General features: G+C 39.4%; 1 long non-coding RNA gene across 1 annotated transcript; it reads left to right on the top strand.

The window, feature by feature from the left end:
* Positions 1-8,266: 8,266 nt before the first annotated feature.
* LOC134761115 (uncharacterized) lies at positions 8,267-21,608 on the top strand. The gene is made up of 2 exons (XR_010139365.1): positions 8,267-12,263; positions 12,582-21,608. It is a non-coding gene; the product is annotated as an uncharacterized LOC134761115 (long non-coding RNA).
* Positions 21,609-22,138: the final 530 nt, after the last annotated feature.

The raw sequence follows: 22,138 nt of genomic DNA, 5'->3' as shown, positions 1-22,138 counted from the left end.
TCATTTGAGCCTTCTCTCTTTTTCTTGGTTAATCTAGCTAAAGGTTTGTCAACTTTGTTGTTCTTTTAAAAGAACCAACTTTCAGGTTTATTAATTCTCTCTATTGTTTTTCTGTACTCAATTTCTTCAATTTCTGCTCTATAGCCCTTGGTATTCTTGGCTTGCCTGTGCTGGCATGGAACCTTTGCTATATGAATGGGCTGGAATGATGGGGATTGGGCCCAGTATTCTCAGTAGATTCTGTATCCCACGAGTGGGGGCTGGGTAGAAGAAGGGGGCTCCCACCTTTTGGCTACACCACCCAGAACTTAGCCTTTGCAACAGGTAGCTGCGAAAGGAGGAGAAATGGAGACATGCTGCCCTGATGGGAAGATACTACAGCCCTCTAGATGGGAGGTGAGGGTAGAGGGAACCCTGTGTTCTTGGCTGTGTCTACCTGGAGTAGGGTTCCCATCACTCTGAATATGGAAGGGGAAGGAAATTGGTCATGACTCAAATGCCATAGACTCTTACCGTTCCTAACTAGTTTTAGTAGGTTTTCTTTTCTTTTCTTTTCTTTTCTTTTTGAGATGGAGTCTCACTCGGTCACCCAGGCTGGAGTGCAAGAGGCATCATCTTGGTTCACTGCAACCTCCTCCCCCAGGGTTCAAGCAATTCTCCTGCCTCAGCCTCCCGAGTAGCTGGGACTATAGGAATGCACCACCACGCCCAGCTAATTTTTGTATTTTTTAGTAGAGATGGGGTTCCCCCATGTTGGCCAGGCTGGTCTTGAACTCCTGACCTCTCAGGTGATCTGCCTGCCTCGGCCTCCCAATGTGCTGGGATTACAGGCATGAGCCACCATGCCCGGCCAGTTTTAGTAGGTTTTCTCGAATAAATGTTTCTTCATTTGCTGTATGGCCTTAAGACCATTTCTAGAGAATTTAAATTTTGTTTTTTAATGATTTTCACCAGTTTCATTGTGGAGTGGGTCCATGGAGGTCCTCAGGTTGCCATGCCAGAAAGAGAATCTCAGTGGTTGCTTTTATATTTTTAATTCAGTTTAGTAACTGTATATTATATTTTCTTGGTTTTAATATCAAATCTATTAAACCAGGTATATTCAGAGAAATCTAGTTCTTATTTCTTGTTTTCTTTCTTTGAGACAGGGTCTTACTCTGTTGCCCTGGGTGGAGTGGAGTTCAGTGGCATGATCACAGCTCACTACAGGCAGCTTCTACCTCTTGGGCTCAGGTGATCCTCCCACCTCAGCCTCTTGGGTAGCTGGGATTATAGATGTGTGCCACCACGCCTGGCTAATTTTTTGTAATTTTTTTGTGTGTGTTGAGATGGGGTTTCACCATGTTGCCAGGTTGGTCTCCAACTCCTGGGCTCAAGCGAACTGTCCACCTCAGCCTCCCAAATTGCTGGGATTACAGGTGTGAACCACCGTGCCTGCCTTCAGTTCCTATTCTTGTTCTTTCTACTTTCTTGTCTCTTCCTATTGATAAGGTTACAATATTTTGTGAGATTAATATAGCATAACATTCACCCTTTTAAAGTGTACATTTCAGTGGTTTTTAGTATATTTTACAAAGCTATGCAACCATCATTATTACCAAATTTCAGAATATTTCCTTTCCCCAGAAATAAACTTTGTATGTCACTCCCTTCCCCATACCTATTGATGTTCATTGCCCGTTCCCCTTCCCCTAACCTTTAGCAACCACAGAATCTACTTTCTCTCTAGATTTGCCTACTCTGGACTTTTCATATAAACGGAATAATACAGTATGTGACCTTTTGTGATTGACTTCTTTTACTTAACATAATGTTTTCAAGGCTCATTCATTTTAGAGCATGAATCAGTACTTCATTCTTTTTGATTTGTTTCCCCATTCATCAGTTGATGGACATGTGGATTGTTTCCATTTGGGGGCTATTATGAATAATGTTGCCATGAACATTCATGTACAAGTTTTTGTATTGGACATATGTGATTTCTTTTTTCTCTTGGATATGTACCTAGGGGAACAATTCTTGGGTTTTAGATAACCTTTTTAAAAAACGCTTTCTTTTATGCTTTTATTAAGAGATAGATAATAGAGATATGGATATATAAATATTCACTTTCTTAGATAAATGGTAGGATTGCACAGATACCCTTTTCTTTATCTTGCTTTTTCCACTTAAAATATATCCTGGAAACCAAAAGCAAAAAATATATTTCCTGGGCATCAGCCCATGTAAGTGTATAGAGATATTCCTCACTTCTTTTTATAGCTCCATGATCAGGATGTGCCGTGATTTATTCAACCAGTCACCATTCATAGACATTAGTTTTACAGTCTCTTGCCATTACAAATAGAACTGAAATAAATTACCTTATGTATTATATCTTTTCATTTTGTGCAAGTGTGTTTTTAGGATAAATTCTTGGAAGTAAGATTTCTGAGCCAAAGGATAAATGCAGTTCAGTATTATCAAATTCCCTTCCATTGAGGTTATTCTGTTCTATGTTCCCATCAGCAATGTATCAGAGTGACGGTATCCCTATGTGGTTACTTTTTATAATGTACTATATATGATTAAAAATAATAGGCCGGGCGCGGTGGCTCATGCCTGTCATCCCAGCACTTTGGGAGGCCGAGACAGGTGGATCACGAGATCAGGAGATTGAGACCATCCTGGCCAACATGGTGAAACCCCATCTCTACCAAAAATACAAAAATTAGCCGGGCGTGGTGGTGCGTGCCTGTAATCCCAGCTACTCGGGAGGCTGAGGCAGGAGAATGGCTTGAATCCTGGAGGCAGAGGTTGCAGTGAGCTGAGTTCTCACCACTGCACTCCAGCCTGGCGACAGAGCAAGACTCCATCTCAAAATAATAATAATAATAATAATAATAATTTAAAAAGTGTATTCTCTAGTTTTTGGTGCCAGTTCTGTGTTTGTTTCTTTGTTCAAGTTGTTAATTATGTTATTTACATCTAGATTCTTATCAGTTTTTTACTTTTTGCTAGAGGTTTATGGACTTGTAAATTTCTTCCAATATTTCTGTATATTTTTCTTTAAATATTTTGAGGCTCGTTTAGGTATATTCAAATTTAGAGATATCTCTCTGGTAGATTATTTCTTTTTCATTATGTAACATCCATCCGAATCTGTAATAGTGCTTTTTCACTTACAGTCTATTATATTTGATATTACGGTTACATATAATCTTTAGTGTATATATATATATATATAGATATACGTGCACACACACATATATGTATATACCCAAATACATAGTTGGCCCTCCATATCTGTGTGCATCTGTGAATTCAACCCTCCAAAGATTGAAAATATTCAGAACAAAATTCCATAAAGTTTCAAAAGGGAAAACTTGAACTTGCCATGCCTAGTACTGTGTTGAATTTACATGAATGAAATGATATGTAGGCATTGTGTTAGATGTTGTAAGTTATCTAAAGATGATTTAAAGCACATGGGAGAATGCGAGTAGGTTATATTCAAATATTGTGCCATTTTATATAAGGGACTTGAGCATCCACAGATTTTTGTATTTGCCAGGGTCTTGGAACCAATCTATGGATACCTAGGGCAACTGTATACATTCAAACATACTGAACAATACATATTCAAATATATATTTATATATTCAAATAATATGTGTAATAAATGTATGTATTCACCTTCTTTTGGATGCAGTTTGCGCAGTATTTTTTTCTCCTCGTTTATGTTCAATCTCTCTATGTCCTTGTGTTTTAAGTATCTAGTATAAACGTGGATTATAATTATGTTTTTATGTAGTTTAAAAATACTGTTTAATTCATCTGCATATATTAAAATTAGTAATGTTTTGGATTTATTTTTACTATCATATTTATTGCCTTTCTGTTTACTGTATATTTTAGTTTTTATTATTTTGCTTACTTTTAGCTTCCTTCTGTTAGATTGATTGGGATTTGGGATTTCCAGCATGGCATGTTCTTCTTTCTTTCTTTCTTTTTTTTTTTCTTTTGAGACAGAGTCTTGCCCTGTCGCCCAGGCTGGAGTGCAGTGGTGCAATCTCGGCTCACAGAAACCGCTGCCTCCTGGGTTCAAGCAATTCTTGTGCCTCAGCCTCTCAAGTAGCTGGGATTACAGGCATGCACCACCACGCCAGGCTAATTTTTATATTTTTGTAGAGACAGGGTTTCACCATGTTGGCCAGGCTGGTCTTGAACCCCTGACCTCAAGTGATCCACCCATCTCAGCCTCCTAAAGTGCTGGGATTACAGGTGTGAGCCACCATGCCCGGCAACATTTTCTTAACTGTAGTGTTTACCTGTGGCTCTTCTATTTCAGAAACTGGTGGCGATTAAGTTGTATTTCTTTCCTCTCTCCCACTTTAGGGATAATTTGAGAATGGCTTAATTTGTAGAAATTAATATGAAATTGTTTTTTCACTTAGAAATCATAATTTACATTTACATGAAGTACAGAAAACTGTAGCTTACCATGTAGCTTTTGGGGGGAAAAATGACATTTTTATCATAATCTTTTGTACTGTGAAAATAATATATGTAATCCTTATAGACTCTTTTGAATAACCCCATTATTGGGAAATACACGCCAAAATATTTAGGGGTAAAGACCCATGACATATATAACTTACCTGCAAATAGTTCAGGAAAATAATTATATCCAGAGAGAAAGAGAGAGAAAATAATGAAGTGAATGGTATAAAATGTTAAATAGGTAAATCTGGGTAAAGGGTATATGGCTGTTTTTGGTACTTTAAAAAAAAATTTTGCAACATTTTATAACTTTGAAATTATTTCCAAATAAAAAGTTTTAAACTCCATATTTAGCAAAGGATTACAAAAATCTCTTCTTTGTGAAATTTTTCATTCACATTATATTTTAAATAGTGAATAAATGTTAGTATTTTTTATAATGATTTGGCTGCCCCCCAGTGTTCAATTTCCGCAACTACTAATCTTACAAATTCAAACCCAACTTCCTACAGCTGTATTTAGAAATGCCTTTTTGTTGATTTTTTTTTTGTGGTGACAGCATAAGATTGTTGTTTTTTCTTGAGACACAGTCTTGCTCTGTAACATAAGATTATGAGAAGAATGTGAATAATATCAACATTTGTAAAAAAGAAAAATAGCCGCAAGCTACTAAAATATGAAACCAGACCCATGCATTATGATATCAAATGCAGATTTCTGCCTCCCCTAGGACCTTAATCAGTACACAAACTAGTTAAAACTGGGGGTTTATACATAGTCCATGATAATTATAGGGCATAGAATTATTCAAAACATCCATTTACTGGAGGTGAAGTGGTCACAGCAGGAAAACTAGCAACACATTTTCTCCTTTTTTCTCTAAACAGCAGATGTTATTGTCTTTCATCCAAATAAATTCCTTACGACAAAAGAACAAGTAGGTTTAACATTTGTCTTAAGGTAAATCAGTATCATAAATTGTGAAAGAAACATACAATTTTAAAACAAACATCAATAATCAGTCTGCTTTAACAAACTTCACTCATTCTGATGATCTTTTAAGTTTTCTTCCTGGATTGTGGCTATCATCCAAATTGTGCAGCAATTCTCTGAAAAACTGGAATGTAAAATGTTGAGTTCAATTTAAATATCCCTCGTGTCTTCATCATTTCCAGTGTCATTGATTGGATTTAGGCATCATCTCCTGGAATAGAGACATAACCTGCTTTTGACAGTGGTTTGTCCTGGAAGCTCAACTTGGACCTTTAGATGTCCAGCTTTATTAGTAATGTAATGTAAAATTATGTAACTTTGTTGTCTAGTAGTCTTGCAAGCCCAGCCATATAATGTCCGAAGTCTTTATCCAAACTTTTTCCTTCAATCTCTTTTGACCAACAAAACATATTGTTTCAGTCGGGTGCAGTGGCTCATGCCTGTAATCCCAGCACTTTGGGAGGCTGAGGCAGGCAGACCACCTGAGGTCAGGAGTTCGAGACCAGCCTGGCTGAGACAGGAGACTTGCTTGAATCCGGGAGGTGGAGGTTGCAGTGAGCTGAGATTGCGCCATTGCACTCCAGCCTGGGTGACAAGAGTGAAACTCCATCTCAAACAAACAAACAAACAGAACAATGTTGTTTCTAACTGTCCATTTGCCAACATATAGATTATCTGAGCTTACTGGTCCATTCTCCTTCTCGGATTCATTCTCATTTCAGATTCATTCTCGTTCTTACCGCCATACCTATTTTTACCTTTGTTCTTGGGCAGAGCTGGGTGGAGGGCTGGGTCTCTATCTCCCTCTGTGGTGTGTAGGGCACAGCAGTTACGAGAGGCCTGATACTGCATATGGGAGAATGCTGGCGCATTTGGGAGAGCGTCCATTTGAGATTTCCTTATGATATTCTCCCCTCTGTGTTTTTCATAGTTACACGCTCTATCTCTATTCTCTCAAAAACACCTTTTAAACATAATCAGGTATATTTGATGAAGTCTAAAATGAATCTTTATTTCTACTTTCTTCTTGAACAAAGACTGTAAAATACTTTGATTTCAATTATCTCTTCCATATTTTACATTAATGTCATCTAGTATTTTTGCCCAAATTAGCTATTATTATTGTTTTTTATAAGCATGTGCTTTTTTTTTTGTTTTTACGTTGCTTATCATTCCTTCTTGCATCTTATTCTTTCTGGGTTCCATTTTCTTTTTCCTGAAGTACATTCCTTAGTGTTCTTTCAGCAACTATCAGTGACAAGTTCTTTCATCTCTTTGTATGAAAATGTTTTAATTTGCCTTCTCTCTTGAATGAGTTGGGTATTCACTTCTAGGCTGACAATAATTTTCCCTCAGCCATGAGATGTTATTCTATTTATTTATCTATAGACAGGGTCTCACTCTGCCGCCCAAGCTGGAGTGCAGTGGCGTGATTGTGGCTCACTGCAGCCTCAACGTCCCTGGACTCAGTGATCCTCCCACCTAAGACTTCCTAATAGCTGGGACTACAGGTGCATGCCACCACATTCGGCTAATTTTTGTATTTTTTGTAGAGATGGGATTTCATCACGTTGCCCAGGCTGGTCTCGAGTCGTCATGGTCGCCGATCAGATTATTTCCTGGTGTCTCTATTATTACTGTTACAAAGTCAGTTATCTGTTTTATTGTCCTTCTTTTTTTTTTTTTTTTTTTGAGACAGAGTCTTGCTCTGTCACCAAGGCTGGAGTGCAGTGGCACAATTACGGCTCACTGCAGCCTCAACCCCTCTGGACTCAGTGATCCTCCCACCTTAGCCTCCTGAGTAGCTGGGACTATAGGTGTGTGCCACCACACCCTGCTCATTTTTGTGTTTTTAGAAGAGATGGGGGTTTCACCATGTTGGCCAGGCTGGTCTGGAACTCGTGACCTCAAATGATCTGCCCATTTCGACCTCCCAAATTGCTGGGATTACAGGTGTGAGCCACTGTGCCTAGCCAGTTTATTGTCCTTCTTTGTAATATATATTTTTTCTCAGGGTCTTTAAGTATTAAAAGTACTTTATCTTTGATTTTGGTGTTTTGAAGTTTCACTAAGTTACGTGGAACAGTAGGTCTATTTTTTACTTTTCTGACTTTGTGAACATAGTGATCTTTGAATCTAGGGTTTATGTCTTTCACCAAGGCTAGAAACTTTTCTGCCCTTTATCTCTTCAAATTTCTTTGTTTTTATTTCTTTGTTTTATTTTATTTTTCAGAGACAAAGTCTCTCTCTGTTTCTCTGGCTGGAGTGTATTGGCACCATCAGGGCTTACTGTAGCCTTGACCTCCCAGGCTCAGGCCATCCTACCACCTTAGCCTCTCAAATAGCTAGGACTGCAGGCTTGTGCCACCACTCCCGGTTAATTTTTAAATTTTTTTTTGTCGAGTCGGGAGTCTCATTATGTTGCCCAGGCTGGTCTTGAAGTCCTGGCCTCAAGTGATCCACAGGTGCTAGCCACTGTGTGCCTAGCTCATCTCTTCAAATTTCTCTCTCTTTTCCTCCAGAATTCTCTTTCTTCTTTCCCTCCAGAATTCCTATTAAAATATCTTTAACCTTCTCGTGTTGTCTTTATGTTTCCTAATCTCTTTGTCACAATCTCTTCTTTTTATCTCTCAGCAATATTTCGGGTCATTTTCTCATCTGCCTCCTAGCTTGATAATGATCTCTTTAGTTTGGTCTAATGGGTTGTTTTGCTCATCTTTTGTGGCTTTGAAGTTCCAATAATTCCTTTTCACTTCTAAAATTTCTTTTTTTTTTTTTTTTGAGACAGGATCTTGCTTTGTTGCCCAGGCTGGAGTGCAGTGGCACAGTCTCGGCTCACTGCAACCTCCTCCTCTCAGGTTCAAGCAATTCTCCTGCCTCAGCTTCCCGAGTAGCTGGGATTACAGGCGCCCGCCACCACGCCTGGCTACTTTTTGTATTTTTAGTAGAGACGGAGTTTTTCCATGTTGGCCAGGCTGGTCTCAAACTCCTGACCTCAAGTGATCCACCCACCTTGGCCTCCCAAAGTGCTGGTATTACAGGCATGAACCATCATGCCCGGCCAACTTCTAAAATTTCTATTTGATTCCTTTTAAGACTTTTTCTGCAATTTTGCTTGTTTTTTAAATAAGGTCTTATTTTCTTTGGTTTTTCTTTTTCTTTTTTTTATTATCTTTTTTTAAATTTGGCTTTCTTCAGACCAGAGGTTGTGATTTTTTAAAAAACACGTTTTTAATAATTTTAAACATAATTATTTTATTTTCTTCCAGTTTTTTTTTATTGTCTCAAGTTTTGGTACTTGTGTTTACTGACTCTCACTTATGGTGGAATAATTCATTGTGCTTTAACAATTTTTTACAGTAGGCCATCTTTAGTGGGGGCTGTGTTTTCCTTGAAAATTGTCAGTGGTTTGAGTTGTAGAAATATTCTTTCATAAATGGGCATTGGCTTTGCAAAGAGCCATGGGACCCAAGGATATTGCTAATCTCACATTATTTTATGTTAATTTTTCAGCCGAGGTTTGGGGGTTAAAGTTCTTGGATTCTAAAATTTTTACACCAGACTGGGTGTGGTGTCTCACACCTGTAATCCCAGCACTTTGGAAGGCTTAGGTGCGTGGATCACCTGAGGTCAGGAATTTGAGACCAGCCTGGCCAAAATGGAGAAACCCTGTCTCTACTAAAAATACAAAAATTAGCCGGGTGTGGTGGCAGGCACCTATAATCCCAGCTACTGGGGGGGCTGAGGCAGGAGAATCACTTGAACCCAGGAGGCAGAGGTTGCAGTGAGCTGAGATTGTGCCACTGCACTCCAGCCTGGGCAACAGAGCAAGACTCTGTCTCAAATAATAATGATAACAATAATTTTACACCAGATCTGAGGTGAGGTAATTAGACCCAAGGTTTTAAAATTCAAATAAATAAATAAATTTTATTTTCTGGACTCCAAAGTCCAGAAAAGAGGAAGATAAGCTTCCTAAGCATCTTTCTGACTTGGTAGATACATTTCATGCTGGTCCACTTTTTAACTCAAAGATCTCAATTTATTCACCTTCACCTCCCTAACCTTTGTGGATTCAAGAGTTTATCTCTAGTCCCTTTGTAGCTTCTAGGACAGCCACAGGATTATCTGCTGTGCTCAGTGTTTCATTCCTTCTTCACTCTGGCACTTGGAGATTCTCCTTTATAACTTGTGAGTTTAGCTACTCAAGAGGATTATTGTTGTATTTTATTTAGCAATTCTTTGAATGTAAGGGTAGATTTTCCTAGTCCTCTTATTGAAATTGGAAGGTTTGGCGTTGTTAAAGGATGTTTTTCACTTTTTTTTTTTTTTTTTTTGAGACAGGCAGGAATGCAGTGGCACACTGTGTCACAGTGGCACTGCTCTGTCAGTCAGGCAGGAATGCAGTGGCACAATCACGGCTCACTGCAGCCCTGACCTCCAAGCAATTCTCCCCCTTCAGCCTCTTGAGTAGCTGGGACTACAGGCATGTGCCATCACATCTGGCTAATTTTTAATTTTTATTTCTATTTTTATTTTTTGTAGAGATGAGGTTTCACTATGTTGTCCAGGCTGGTCTCAAACTCCTGGGCTCAAGTGATCCTCCCGCCTTGGCCTCCCAAAGTGCTGGAATTATAGGCATGAGTCACTGTGCCTGGCCAAGGATGATTTTCACAAAGGGGTAAAATTATGACTCTATACAGATATAAAATGAACATGTGTTAAAGATTTTATTTAAGTCATTATAAATGAAGAAATAGTAAGATGTTAAACAACGAGTTCAAAGGAGAAGTCAAAGAAGCACACATTTATGTGGAGCAAAGCAATACTGAAATCAATTTACAAATGGATGGAGAAACTGACTTTTTCAACAGGGGGCAGAAAATTGGATCTCTAACAAAATGTCTTTGTAAACAACACTAACTTTGCATTGTTATCACTTACTGACAATTTACAGGGTTGTAAAATAATTCAAAAGCAATGGAAAGGTACAATCAGATAACCTGAAACGTGGGTTCTAAATAGTGCTTAGTTTTCCATTTGAGATACCCAATAATCTTTTTTGCTATTTCCAAATGTTCTAACCTTGGATTTTATAGGAATTTTTCAGAGAAGACTTTGTTATATATTTTACCTTCATAGTGAAAGAAAACAGTATTTTTTACTCTATCTTTTGCTCAGTTGATAGAGCCAAACTTTGGAGTAGGAGTCAGGGATAAAGCAAAGGAACTATAGTCAGGTACTGTATAGTAATGTTTTGGTCAACATTTGACCACATATATGACGGTGGTCCTATCAAATTATAATGAAATTGAAAAATTCCTATTTCCTAGTAGCATCATAGCTGTCATAAGCCATCATAATGTCATAATGCAATGCATCAACTTTTCTATGTTTATATATATTTAGATACACAAATAGTTACCATTGTGTTACAATTGCCTACCACATTCAGTACAGCAATATGCTGTATGGGTTTATAGCCTAGAAGCAATAGGCTATACCATGTAGCCTAAGTGTGTAGTAGGCTATGTTATCTAGGTTTAGTACAGTGTAAGATGTTCACATAATGGTAAAATTGTGATGTATTTCTCAGATGTTCCTGTTAAGTGACACCTGACTGCATTTGAACATCATTCTTCCCATTTTCTCCAGAAACTTCTGAGAAACTCTAAGGGGCCATTAAATGAATACTTGATTCTAGTCACTCTTGGCAAGTTACCTATCAGGTGCTTTATCTATTTATGGAAGAATTGGTGATGGGCAGTAGGGGGCTATTGTTGATTTGTGGAATATGCACACAGTATAAATATTTTAAGGTTCTGGGAACAGAAAATCCATTCTCCATCGACCTATGCCAAACAGCTCCCTGTGAAATGCATTTTGGAAACCACTGCAGAAGCTTGAAAGATGAAGTTACATTCAGGATTTTCATCTAGATTTCAAGGTTGGGCCTTATCACTTTTGTTTCTAGGAAGGAAGATTCAGCAGATTTTGCTCCTATATTATCAGAGTTCTGAAAGCACTTTGGGGACACCTCTGTATGCCCAGCCCAGGGAACTCTAAAGGCGTTAGAGGGATAATATGTTTTGAGGTGGGATAAAATGCAAGAGAGATGACCTCTTCCTCTAGCAGTGGGCAAGCAGCTGGCTCTGCTTTTCACTGATTTTATGGCTTTGTCTGTGAAGCAACAACAGTGTTCCACAGAGAGGCCCTTGACTGAGACAGTTGCTGTTACTGAGCAGAAGAGAGCCAGGGGGTGCAGTAAAATGTGGAAAGCATTCTGTTTCCTCTAAATGTGGGAAGAAATGAAAAACTTATGGGGGAGAAAAGCTGATAATTTTGCTCTGAATACTTAAGTAGAATCTGAGGAGTGGAATTAACAGGTTGAAGGATATGTGCATATTATAATCAGTGTCATGTAGTTCCTGTAAATTAATTTCATAAAGCTTATATGGAAACAAGGAGACTTGGTAACATGGAAATCAATAATAAGTGAGAAGGGCAGGACATAAAATACATGTACTGATATATACATACTAAAATGGGAAAGGAATATGAAAATATTAGCTTGGTGGATTTTTTTGTGATAGGGTTATGTGGGTGTTTTAAAAAAAATGTATAATATATTTGTTCGTTTGCTTGTTTTGAGACAAGGTCTCTGTTGCCCAGGCTGTAATGCAGTGGTGTGATCAGCTCACTGTAGCCTCTACCTCCCCGGCTGGAGCAATTTTCCCACCTCAGGCTTCGGAGTAGCTGGGACTACAGGTACCAGCCACCACACCCAGGTAATTGTTTTACTTTTTGTAGAGATGGGGTCTTGCTAAATTTCCTAGGCTAAATTGTTTATATTTTGATTACTGTGTCCATAATAATGATTTGATAATTTTAAAAAGCAAAACTAAAGAGGAAAAACACGTGTTTGCTTATTGCTGTAATTATTAGTTGCAAGCTTTCACATTTTACCCTAATGTATAACCCTGAAGTGTATTAAATAATATATGATGTCAGATTACTTAGGTAATGGTAGGAAGCATCTACTATCCTGTGGCAAGATAATTTTTGGACTTGTTGATTTGTGTTCTCTCCAAATTTCGGTTCCGTAGGGCTTTCAGAAATGTTGCAAGACTAAAAGAAGAAGCAACCACAATTCAAACGTTCTCCCGACCTCTTGTAAAAGCCAGAGAAACGAGGAAACCCGGCATTGTTGAGGGTGGGAGAGCGGAGCTGCGAGCTGCTGGTCCCCTGGGGCTGGGGGTGGCGCGGGCGGGGTTTGGGGCGACCCTTTGGAGGAGATCGCCGGTCCCCCAGCGAGGTGTGGAGGATGAGCGCCTTAGGACCACCGCTAGCGACCACCCCGAAGAAGTCAGTGGAGGTCGTGACAGACTGCAAGCGAGACCCATTCCATTTCCATCTGCGCTGCAACAGCGGAGGAGGAGAGACGACACACGACCTAGATCACTCCGGGAGGAGGGTCTGAATTAAGGTGACAGTAAGTCCGAGTTTGTGACCTGAGATTCATACTACAAACCCCGCGGAGAACAAGGAAGAGGACCGAGAGCTTTTGTCCCGTGCTTGTGAGCTGAAGCCAGGTGTTTGAAGTGTTTGATCTTCTAGAAAGCCCTTGCCCACCTAAAGTAATTGGGTACAGCTGAGGTTCTCAAACTTGAGCGTGCACCACAATCACCCGAGGGGTAATTAAAACCTGGAGTGCACTTTGGGAGGCCGAGGCGGGCGGATCACGAGGTCAGGAGATAAAGACCATCCTGGCTAACACGGTGAAACCCTGTCTCTACTAAAAATAAAAAAAATTAGCCGGGCATGATGGCGGGCGCCTGTAGTCCCAGCTACTCGGGAGGCTGAGGCAGGAGAATGGCGTGAACCCGGGAGGTGGAGCTTGCAGTGAGCCGAGATTGCGCCACTGCACTCCAGCCTGGGCAACAGAGCGAGACTCCGTCTCAAAAAAAAAAAAACCAACAACAACAACAACAACAACACCTGGAGTGCTGGGGACCCCATTCCCAGAGTTTCTGATTCAGTGGGCCTGGGTTGGGGCCTGAGAATGTGCATCTCTAACAGGTTCTCAAGTGAAGCTGATGCTGCAAGTCCCAGGTCGGTGCTTCGACAAGTGGTGAATGCTATACTTTTCAGATACTTTGATATCAAACGTTTGCATGGCTGCAGCTACCTAAAGTGGTGTATCAGTTTTACCAGAGGTTACTTTTCACTTAATATTGGCTTGGTTTATTTTCAGACTTAAGAGTGGAACTTTTGGAGTGTGTTATTAATAGATCCATTTACAAGGCTCATTTGGAGGAAGCTGTTCCAGTGCTTTCACTTACTTTATAGATGACCATAATTTTTGGAGATTTCCATGATATAATTAAAACTATGTCTTGGTCATTTGTGTGACCTCTTTCAGTTTATAAAGTTTTCATCTATGTTATCTGGTTATGGTATTGCTCTTATTGTAAATATTTTAAAAATATGTCTTTGGGTCTTTTTAGCAGCACTCCCATGAGGTAGAGTGTTTGTTTTGCTTTTATGGTGTTAGTCACAGATCTAGGCTTAACTTCACATTGTTTCCCAGTGAGTATATGTGCAGGTAACATCATAAATGTTATAAAAAGGGCGTGGTTACTGAATAATGAGAGGAAAACCCAGGCAATACAAAGGAGTGTTAATTATATGACTCTTTGAGACTTCAAATACGTAGGCCTGCCCAGCTTGCTTCCTGGGAACCCTCCTTCCTGATAAGCTTTCAATTGGAAAGAGAAAGAGGCCTCAGCCATAAAGGAAAACCTTTTTAGAGGGGTTCTGAGACCTAAAGGTCCAAGTTCCGGCATTCCCTGAAGCCACAAGGTTTCTCTGCCTCAAGGTTTCTCTGAAATCAGTTAGTGACAATCGAAGGCAGCTATGAAGAGGAAAAGTTAAAAATACGCAGACTATGTGGCCCTGGAGAAGAGGAGAGAAGCATTTTGATCCAGTTTGCTTCAGTTATAGGGAAGTTCCCAAGCTAACTAGATTGGTGGGATAGCACTTTTTATTTTATCTATACAATTTTTGTTATTGTGCTTGAACTTACATAGTAAAGTGAACAAATATTCAGTGTACAACTAAATGAATTCTTTAACATATATGTATTCACGAACATACATATATGTTCGTGAACACACTCACTCTTGTACCCACCTTCCAGATCAAGATAATAGAGCATTCCCGTAACCACAAAAGGCTGCCTTATTCCTACTCCCAGCCAGTACCCCCAGAGGTAACTGCTGACTCTCTTGCCATTGAATGGTTTTACCTGTTCTTGAACTTTGTATAAATGGAATCATGCAGTATGTACTATTTTGTGTCTGGCTTCTTTCACTCAACACTATGTCTGTTAGATTCATCTACACTGTTGCATGTAGCAAGAGTTTGTTCTTTTTCACCCCCACCCTGATCACCCCATTTCCCCAGCCCCAGGAAACCATTAATCCACTTTCTCTCTATAGATCTGTCTATTCTGAAAATTTCATATAAATGGAATTACAATATTTTGTCCTTGTGACTGGCTTCTTGGCATGTTTTCAAGGTTCATTCATGTTGTAGCATACATTAGTACCTCATTTCCTTTTATTGCTGAAAAATATTGAGTATACCACATTTTATTTATCCATTCATTAGCTGATGGGCATTTGAGTTGTTTCCACCTTTTGGCAATTGTGAATAATGCTGCAATGGACATTTGTATACAAGTTTTTGTGTGGAGAGTAGAAATATGTTTTCATTTCTCTTGGATATATATGTAAGCGTGAAATTGCTAGATCATATGGTAACTATATTTAACTGGTTCAGGAGTTGTCAAACTATTTTCCAAAGCATCTGCACCGTTTTACATTCCTACCTGCTGAAGCCAGTCATTAGCATTGTTTCTATAGATACTAAATTAACTAAAAGTATCCCTTATGGGAAACGAAGGGATAGGCTGAATTAAAGGAATAGGTTGGGCTAGTTAGCTGCAGCAGGAGCATGTCCTTAAGGCACAGATCGCTCATGCTATTGTTTGTGGCTTAAGAATGCCTTTAAGTGGTTTTCCGCCCTGGGCAGGCCAGGTGTTCCTTGCCCTCATTCCGGTAAACCCACAACCTTCCAGCATGGGCGTTATGGCCATTATGAACATGTCACAGTGCTGCAGAGATTTTATTTATGGCCAGTTTTGGGGCCAGTTTATGGCCAGATTTTGAGGGGCTTGTCCCCAACACCCACCAGCAGTGTATGAGGATTCCAATTTACCCACATCTTCACCAAAGCTTGTTATCTGTCTTTTTTATTTTAGCCATCCTAGAAGGTGTGAGTGGTATCTTACTGTGGTTTTGGTGTACATTTTCCTGATGGCTAATGCTATTGAGCATCTTTTTGTTTGCTCATTGGTTATTTGCATATCTTCTTTGGAGAATGTCTCTTTAGATCATTCGCCTATTTTTTAAAAAATGGGTAGTTTGCCTTTTTTTTATTGAATTGTAATAGTTTCTTATATATTCTAGATATAAGTCCCTTATCAAATATACAATTTGTCAAATTTTTATCTCATTCTGTGGGTTTTCTCTTCACTTTATTTTTTAACTTTAATTAAATTAATTCATTTGGAGACAGGGTCTTGCTCTGTTGCCCAGGCTGTAGTGCAGTGGTGCAATCATAGCTCACTGCAACCTCAAACTCCTGGGCTCAAGTGATCCTCCTGCCTTAGCCTTCCAAGTAGCTGGAACTACAGGAACTACAGTTAGCCAAACCTGGCTAACTAATCTTTTCACTTTTTCGGTAGTGTCCTTTGATGCCCCAAATTTAAAAATTTTGATAATGTTTACCTTCTCTAATTTTTCTTTTGTTGTTTGTACTTTTGGCATCGTATGTAACCAACCCAAAGTCACAAGATTTATGGCTACGTTTTTTTCTAAGAGTTTTATAGTTTTAGCTCTTACATTTAGGTCTTTGTTCCATTTTTGAGTTAATTTTTGTATATATTGTAAGGTAGGGGTCAAATTTCATTCTTCTTCATGTGACTATCCAGTTGTCTCATCATCATTTGTTGAAGACTATTCTTTTCCCATTGAATTGTCTTGGCCCCCTGTCAAAATCAGTTGAACATCATTGTGAGAGTTTGTTTCTGGACTCTCACTTCAATTCATCTGTAGGTCTAGCTTTATGCCAGCACCACTATCTTGATTACTGTAGCTTTGTTGCTTTGTTGTAAGTTTTGAAATCAGGAAGTTTGAGTTGTCCAACTTTATTCTTTTTTTTTTTTTTTTTTTTTTTGAGACAGAGCCTTGCTGTCACCCAGGCTGGAGTGTGGTGGCACAATCTTGGCTCACTGCAACCTCCACCACCTGGGTTCAGTGATTCTCCTGCCTCAGCCTCCTGAGTAGCTGGGATTACAGCCCATGCCACCACACCTGGCTAATTTTTGTATTTTTAGGAGAGATGGGGTTTCACCATGTTAGCCATGCTGGTCTTGAACTCCTGAACTCAAGTGATCTGTCTGCCTCAGCCTCCCAAAGTGCTGGCCCAACTTTACTTTTTATCAAGATTGTTTTGGCTATTCTGGGTCCCTTGTAATTCCATATGAATTTTTCAATTTCTACAAAAAACCATCTTGTATTTTGACAGTGATTGCATTGAATCCATAGATCAGTTTGTGGAAACATTGCTATTTTAAATTAAATATTAAATCTTCCAATCCATGAAAATAGGATACTTTCCATCTAACTAGGTCTTCTTTAATTTCTTTCAACAATGTTTGTGTTGAGTGTACATTTTTGTTAAATTTACTCCCAAGTATTTTACTCTTTTTGATGTACTTGTAAATGGAATTGTTTTCTCAGTTTCATTTTCCGTTGGCTCAGTGCTACTCTGTAGAAATACAATTGATTTTGTATATTGATTTTGTGTCCTGCTACTTTACTGAACTTTTTAATTAGTTCCAGTAGTTTTTTAGTGGAATCCGTAGCATGTTCTACCTACAGGATCGTACTGTCTACAAATAGAGAGAGGTTTACTTGTTTCCAATCTGTATGCCTTTTACTTCCTTTTACTTCTTGCCTCACTGCTCGGAGGCTAGAACTTTCTGTGTAGTGTTGAATAGAAGTGTTGAGAGTGGACATCTTTGTCTTGTTCCTGATCTTAGGAAAATAACATTTGTCCTTCACCATTAAGAATGATTTTAGCTGTGGGTATTTTGTAGATGTTCTTTATCAGATTGATGAAGTTCATGTTTGTTGTTGTTGTTTTTGTTTATAATCAGTTTTAGCTTGCTGAAGAAAGTCCACTTCTATTTCTAGTCTGTTGAGTGATTTTACCATGAAGAGCTGTTGAAGTTGTAAATATTCTTGTACATTACTTTTTGGGTATATATTAAGTACTCATTTCTGTTGTGGCTATAACCAGGACTGGAAATGCTGAGTCATAGGGTATGAATAAGTTTAGCTTTGGTGGACATTGTCAAACAGGTTTTTGTTTGTTTGTTTGTTTCGAGACAGGGATCTGGCTTTGTCACCCAGGCTGTAGTGCAGTGGCTCGATCATGGCTCACTTCAATCTCTGCCTCTGGAGCTCGAGCCAGCCTCCCACCTCAGCCTCCCAAGTAGCCGTAACTACAGGCATGTGCCACCACACCCAGCCAATTTTTTTTTTTTTGAGACGGAGTCTTGCTGTCTCCCAGGCTGGAGTGCAGTGGCGCGATCTCCGCTCACTGCAAGCTCTGCCTCCCGGGTTCACGCCATTCTCCTGCCTCAGCCTCCCAAGTAGCTGGGATTACAGGCGCCTGCCACCACGCCCGGCTAATTTTTGTATTTTTATGTACAGACGGGGTTTCACCATGTTGGCCAGGCTGGTCTCGAACTCCTGACCTTGTGATCCACCCACCTTGGCCTCCCAAAGTGCTGGGATTACAGGCATGAGCCACCGCACCCAGCAAATTTTTGTATTTTTTTGTAGAGATGTGGTTTCACCATGTTGCCCAAGCTGGTCTCAAACTCCTGAGCTCAGGTGATCTGCCCGCCTCAGCCTCCCAAAGTGCTTGGGATTACAGGCGTGAGCCTCTGCATCTGTCAGTTTTCTAAAGTGCTTCTACTAATGAACACTACTACCAGCATCTTATGAGGTCCCCAGTTGTTTCTGCAGGATGCTGCTTTATTAAACCACTCGCTAAGGGTACCATCTCCTCACCTTTGCCATAAAAAATAGGGGACAACTGCATGCCCAGCCAGCACTATGGCTACGGGCAGTGGTTCCCATATAATGCAGAAGTAGCAGAGTCACCACTTCCATGGGCGCTTTGGTGGGAGTGGTTAGTAGAGTGGGGAAAATGAAGGGTTTTAATCTTTGCCAACATAAGGTGTGAAAAATAACACATTTTTGTTTTCAATTTTTTAAAACTATTAATGATATTGAAACAAATTTTCATAGCTTTCTTGGTCCTTTGTATTCTGTAGTTTTTTTGTTCATGTTCTTTGCCTTTAAAAAATTAGATATTTGATTTTTTATTGGGTTTTAAAGTCATTGTTATCTGTAACATTTACACATTTTTATTAATATTTTTCCAGAACCTTTGTTTATTTCAGTGGTTTTAGTTTATGGATGTAGAACTGCCAGTAAATTGCCAACTCCGTATGATTTTTGGCATTGGTGTCGTGTTAAGAAAGGCCTTTCTCATCTAGAAATATACAAATATTCTATGTTTATCTTAGTATTCTTCTCCGTTTTTTGAGAAAGAGTCTCGCTCTGTCGCCCAGACTGGAGTGCGGTGGCTCATCTCGGCTCACTGCAACCTCCACCTCCTGGGCTCAAGCAATTCTTGTGCCTCAGCTTCCCAAGTAGCTGGACTTACAAGCACGCGCCACTACGCCAGGCTAATTTTTGTATTTTTTGTAGAGACGGCTTCACCATGTTGGCCAGGCTGGTCTCAAACTCCTGACCTCAAGTGATCTGCCCACCTCAGCCTCCCAAAGTGCTGGGATTATAGGTGTGAGCCACTGTGCCCGGCGTAAACATTTATTCTTTAATGTATCTGAAATTTATTTTAATGCATGGTGCAAATTGGGGATTTAGTTTTATTTTTCTTTAATATGGAAAAAATATACAACAGTCTGTGAGTTTTCATTACATTTAACAGGGACTGTTCATCTTCGCACTAAAATTGATTAAGAGATAATTGCTACAGATTTGAAAAGAGAAGTTGTACTTTTTTCCTGAATAAAGTGGTGATATGTTTTCATTGTAGGAAATTTGGAAACCATAAAAATATCTAAAACCTAAAATCAAAATGAGGTAATGATACTTGCCTCGACTTCAGTCTTGTCTCGGTCCTGGCTCCACTCCTGTGTATTCCACATGCACACTGTGGTAGTTTTCCATGACCACAATTTCATCTCTTCTTTCCTGTTATCAGGTGAATTGGTAACCCCAGGGGCTTCTGCCAACCTCAGTTTAAGTTCCTGAGAATGCAACTAATCTTAGTTAACAAAAGAATCATAGAGTTAAAGGAGATCTTGATGATTTTTTTCTATTCATCCTTTTGACTTTGTGCAGGATGATACCAACAACATTCCAGAAAAACTTCATTCTGAGCTTTTGCATTCGCCCCAAATTTCTCAGATGAAATGTAAGCTTATCCCTGTTTGTCCCTTTCTCAGATCGAACACACAGCTGCTGCTCATTTTCTCTTATGGGATATTCTTGCATATATTTCGAGACTTTAGCTATATTCACAGGGTCAAAGAGAGGCAGAGTGTCTTCCTATCTGTAGGACAGCAGTGGTGTCCTGAATTGACAAGGAGCATTTTCTTATTGAATTCATCTCTCCTTGTTGAGAGAATGTTATTTAGTTGGCATTTATGAAAGCAGATGCTGAGGCAGACTACCTAGGTTTTATTTTTGTGTGGCCTCAGGTGGGTCAACCACTCTTTCTGGGCTTTTTTCTCTCAACAAAAATAAAAACATTATTATTTCTGGCCTGGTGCAGTGGCTTGAGTCTGTAATCCTAGTACTTTGGTAGGCTGAGGCAGGTGGATCACTTGAGCCCAGGAGTTCGAGACCAGCCTGGGCAATGTGGCAAAACCCCACCTGTACGAAAAATAGAAAAAATTAGGCAGGCGTGGTGGCTTGTGCCTGTAGTCCCAGCTACTTGAGAGGCTGAGGTGGGAGAATCACTTGGTCCTGGGAGGTCAAGGCTGCAGTGAGCCATGATTGCAGCACTGCAAACCTCAGCCTGGGTGACAGAATGAGACCCTGTCTCAACAACAAAACAAAGGAGAAGGAGAGGGAGGGGAAGGGGGAGGGGGAAGGGGAGGGAGAGGGGAAGGAAGAAGAGGAAGAAGAAGAAGGGAGGAGGAGGAGGAAGAGGAAGAGGAAATAAAAAATAATTAATATCTACTGTCTAATAGGACTGTTTTTATTATTAATAAATTCATTTATTTATTTATTTTGAGACAGAGTCTCACTCTGTTGCCCAGATTGGAGTGCAGGTAACCTCCACCTCCCAGATCCAAGTGATTTTCCTGCCTCAGCCTCCCAAGTGGCTAAGATTATAGGCATAAGCCACCATGCCCAACTAATTGTTGTATTTTTAGTGGAGATGGGGTTTCACCATGTTGGCCCGGCTGGTCTTGAACTCCTGACCTCAAGTGATCTGCCTGCTTCTGCCTCCCAAAGTGCTGAGATTACAGGTGTGAGCCACAATACCTGGCCGGTATAGGACTGTTTTTAGACCCAAGTATAAAGAAAAAAAGTGTAGGGTTCTTATGTGGCACTTTGGCTTTTTGAATTAATTTTTTTGCATTTTTAAAATTATGGTAAATATATAACAAAAATTTATCATTTTAACCATTTTTTCTTTTATCAGTCATCGTTAACTATTTTTAATTGACATGTAATAATTATACATATTTATGGAGTACAGTGTGATATTTCTGTACATGTATACAATGTGTAATGAATGACCCAGGATATTTATCATATCCATCACCTTAAACATTTATCATTTATTTGTGTTGAGAAGATTTAAAATCTGTTCTAGCTATTTGAAAATATATAAGTTGTTGTTTTATTGTAGTCACCCTATAGTGCAATAAAAACACTAGATCTTATTCCTCCTATCTATATGTGCTTTCGTTTCCATCACAAAAAGCAGCTATCCTCCTTCCCTGCTCTTTCTCAGCCTCTAGTAACCATTCTTCTACCTCTACTTGTATGAGATCAACTCTTTTGGCTTCCACATGCAGTATTTACCTTCCTGTGCCTGACTTATTTTGCTTAACATAAAGCCCTCCGGAGTTATCCATGTTGCCATGAATAATGGAATATTATTCCTTTCTAAAAAATCACTAAGTAGTATTCCATTGTGTATATATACTACATTTTCTTTACCCATTCATCTGTTGATGGACACTTATGTGGATTCCAAATCTTGGCCATTGTGAATACTGCTGCAATTAACATGGGAATGCAGATACCTCTTTGACATACTAATTTCCCTTTCTTTGGATAAATACTCAGTAGTGGGATTGCTGAATCATATAATAGTTCTATTTTTAGTTTTTTCAGAAACCGCTGTACTCTTTTCCATAATGGCTGTACTGATTTACATTCCCACCAACAGTGTATTTAAGAGTTCTCATTTCTCC

Source organism: Pongo abelii, chromosome 2, assembly GCF_028885655.2.
Source record: "Pongo abelii isolate AG06213 chromosome 2, NHGRI_mPonAbe1-v2.0_pri, whole genome shotgun sequence".
Taxonomy (NCBI): Eukaryota; Metazoa; Chordata; class Mammalia; order Primates; family Hominidae; genus Pongo; species Pongo abelii.
This window is presented reverse-complemented; position numbering and strand designations above follow the sequence as displayed.